The following is a 3500-nucleotide window of genomic DNA, read 5'->3' as shown; positions in this document are numbered from 1 at the left end:
AATCCAAGGACACAACACAGCGACACGACAACGGGCGATAATAAATAAGTGAACAATCCAAGGACACAACACAGCGACACGACAACGGGCGATAATAAATAAGTGAACAATCCAAGGACACAACACAGCGACACGACAACGGGCGATAATAAATAGTGAACAATCCAAGGACACAACACAGCGACACGAAAAGCACCTAAGCGACACTCGCAAACACTGTGACACTGGCGGGTGGTTGGTGGGTGCTCTGGTGTGGTTGGCTAATTGTTTACTACCAAACATCTATGGTCCTGAGCTCTCCTTCTTTTTGTGTTTGTTACACCTCTTCTTTTTTTTTTTGGTTGGTTAGTATTTTACGGCGCTCACAACTGCATAAGGTCATATGAGAGCACGTAACACATTAAACCAGTTGATATGTCATTTTGAATTTTGTCCGGGTGGTGGCTGAAGCCTACTTTTATCGATTTTGGACCACCAAGGGATCTTTAACGTGCGCAACTTGCACACGAGACCTCCGATATATTCCACCCTTATCCGAGAAGGCAAGGTGTAAATCTTATCTACCAGAAGATCAGGGGTGTGACTGAAAAGACAGCAGTAAAACGGACCCAAGGAGTAGCAGTAGAAAAGATTCAGAAAGAGTCAGGAGCCCAGAGGAAGGGGCACAGGAGGTGAGGGGTTGGGGGGGGGGGAGAAAAAGAAGACCAAAGTAGTCGACAGAACATTGTTAGAGAGAAAGAAAGGATGTGAAAGGAGAACATTTTAGAGACAAAAACGTTTCCTTCGCTATTCGGATTCGAACCCGGGATCATTGAATGAGAGACGAACATCTTAATCTCTTGGCCACTAGAGCACCCTTTTACACCTCTAATCTTCGGCGCTTACATGACTTTTGCTTTGCATGCGTCGTAAAACTTTCACGGGGTGAAAAAGGGGGGGGGGGGGCAAACAGGAATAAAACAAAGGAATGTAATAGATGTAGGACCTGTCAGTGGCGCCCTCAAACTGCCAGGGGATTTAACGAGGGGAGAATTGAGTAAGGTGGGGTATGAAGCTGAGACCTGGGAAAGGGAAGAGCGGTTGGGTGGAACATAATTTTTCTTATGCCATTTAGAATTCGAACGAGTTAAGGAAGCCAGTTGGCTCAAATAGGTTTTATTCCGAAGGTGGCCAGTAGACGCAGAGGTGTGATATAGGTTGTCCTTTAAAAAATGATACAGCTTTAAAAAAACCCAACAACTTTAGACAGAATTCATTCATCAATTTAATCAAAATTCAAATTTTGACCCACAACATGCATTAAATTGTCATATTATGTTACAAAAATGGGTTGCTTCTTACCATTAATAAGTACTGTTTCTTTCTTTGCATTTGATAATTAATGTAAACATTTAGCAAAATTACAGTATTCATTTTCCCATGAGCTTTGCTAAAATAAATACATTTAACTTCTGTTGTGATCGACAGTCAGGACAGATGTTTACCTACTGCCTGTGAGAAAGTGGGTACTGTGCTGTAAGTATGGTGGTTGCCGCGAGTAAGAGAGAAAAACGCTTTCGATACGATGCTAAAACTCCGAAAACAATAATATTGTATGAAAGACAAATGGAGCTTATTAGATCTATATCAGTTTGAAACAGACAAAACCTAACTAAAGATATTCTTAAAATATCGTTTTTATTTGTATAAATCTGCATCTTAGTCGGTAGATTGGGACTGAACAGAATTGGGTTTTGATTCTTTCTGTTTGTTTGTTTGTTTGTTTGTTTGTTTGTTTGTTGTTGTTGTTGTTGTTGTTGTTGTTGTTGTTGGGCATTTCAATTTTTTTGTGGAAAAGGGGAAAAGGTGGGAGGTGGGATGATGGGTAGAGAAGAGGCACACAAAATAGGATTAAAGTTATTTAAGACACACCCACAATGCTAATGGGTTTTTAACAACTTGTAATCCTCAAATCAATACTGTTTTTGCCTCTGACGAACAAAACAATCGCAGAATCCGTGCCCTCTTGGTGCGCAGTGTACAGGAAAAACACAATCATAACATGCCACTGAGCTTGCCAAATAAAACCAGGGCTCGTCTGGATGAGAATGCTCTCCCTTTAGATAACAATGGTTCGGGTTACGGGGGCCTCCTGCGCTTTCTTTGCCTTTCCGTTCTATTCTTTCTTTCTTTCTTTCTTTCTTTCTTTCTTTCTCCCCCCCTCCATCTCTCTCTCTCTCTCTCTCTCTCTCTCTCTCTCTCAATTATTATCTTTCTTTCTCCCTCTCATCCCGCCTCTCTCCCTCTCTCTCTCTCTCTCTCTTTCTCTCTCTCTCTCTCTCTCTCTCTCTCTCTCTCTCTCTCAGCGATTATTACGACAGCTACAAAAACAAAGATTTCTAAAATAACAAGCTATTATAGATAAAAGATAACAATAATTTCACAACAACACCTAAAAATCTTGGAACTCCGGCGCTTCTGAGAACTCAGGAATGTTTTCTGCACAATCTGCGAGTTCCAGAAAAACCTGACACCAAAGCCCACAGATGCGTGTCATGCAGAAGGGAAAAAAACAACCTTATTACTGTTTCCAACCCGCAGGACGACGGAGCTAATACAAAATTTTTCTTTCAGTTGACGAGTAAACCCCCTCTAGCGTACCTCTGAGATCAGCAAACTACTCAAATCCACACGCGCAGTTGGAAAGAAAAAAAGTGTGCTTGGGTGGGGTTTGAGAGGAGGGGGCAGCGAGCTTTTGCTGAAGCTTACAGGTAAAAATAAGAGAAGAGAAAATATGCCCGCCACATGAAAAGTCGACTTTACTGCTCGACTGCGCAACAGATTCAACAATATTTATCCATTTGGGGGTATCTGTGTGTTCCCCCTCTTGCAAAAATACGAAGACTTCTTCATAAGCGCGTTCGCAAAGGGGCAAATATTTACACTCATGAACGCCTATCGGACTCGACATCTGTTCTCTTCTCTTCGGTAATAAATAGCACCCGGTACAGTCAGAGTTTACCTGCTACAACGACAACACCGATGACGACGACGATGCTCGGAATTTTCCTTCCAATATATCACGAGAACGCAAGAAGAAGATGGGGAAGAATAACAACATTAGCATGTCCTCCCCAGCCCGCACCACGTCTTGATGGGTACTTATCGCACGAACACGTCTGTAAGTATGAGGGTTAATCATACGGAAATAGCAAAACCAGAATAAAGACAAAAATCTCGCAAGCTTTCGACAATCAGGATAAAAGTTCCCCACAAAGAAAGAAAAAGATTTTTTAAAAGAAAGAAAAAAAAGTAACAGTAACAACAGAGAGCTGTAAAGGGCAGCAAGCAACCCATTAGTAAGACTTAGAACAGACAAACAGACAACAGTGAATTATTAACTCCCCAATGCACTCCATTCTTTTTTCTTTTTTTCCGTATCTCTAGTCTTACTAGTGCACTAATTGGTACGCACACACACACACACACTCAAACACAGAGAGAGAGAGAGAGAGAGAGAG

Source organism: Aplysia californica, unplaced genomic scaffold (assembly GCF_000002075.1).
Source record: "Aplysia californica isolate F4 #8 unplaced genomic scaffold, AplCal3.0 scaffold00979, whole genome shotgun sequence".
In the NCBI taxonomy this organism is placed as follows: Eukaryota; Metazoa; Mollusca; class Gastropoda; order Aplysiida; family Aplysiidae; genus Aplysia; species Aplysia californica.
The sequence above is the reverse complement of the archived record's forward strand: the minus strand, read 5'-3'. Positions refer to the sequence as shown.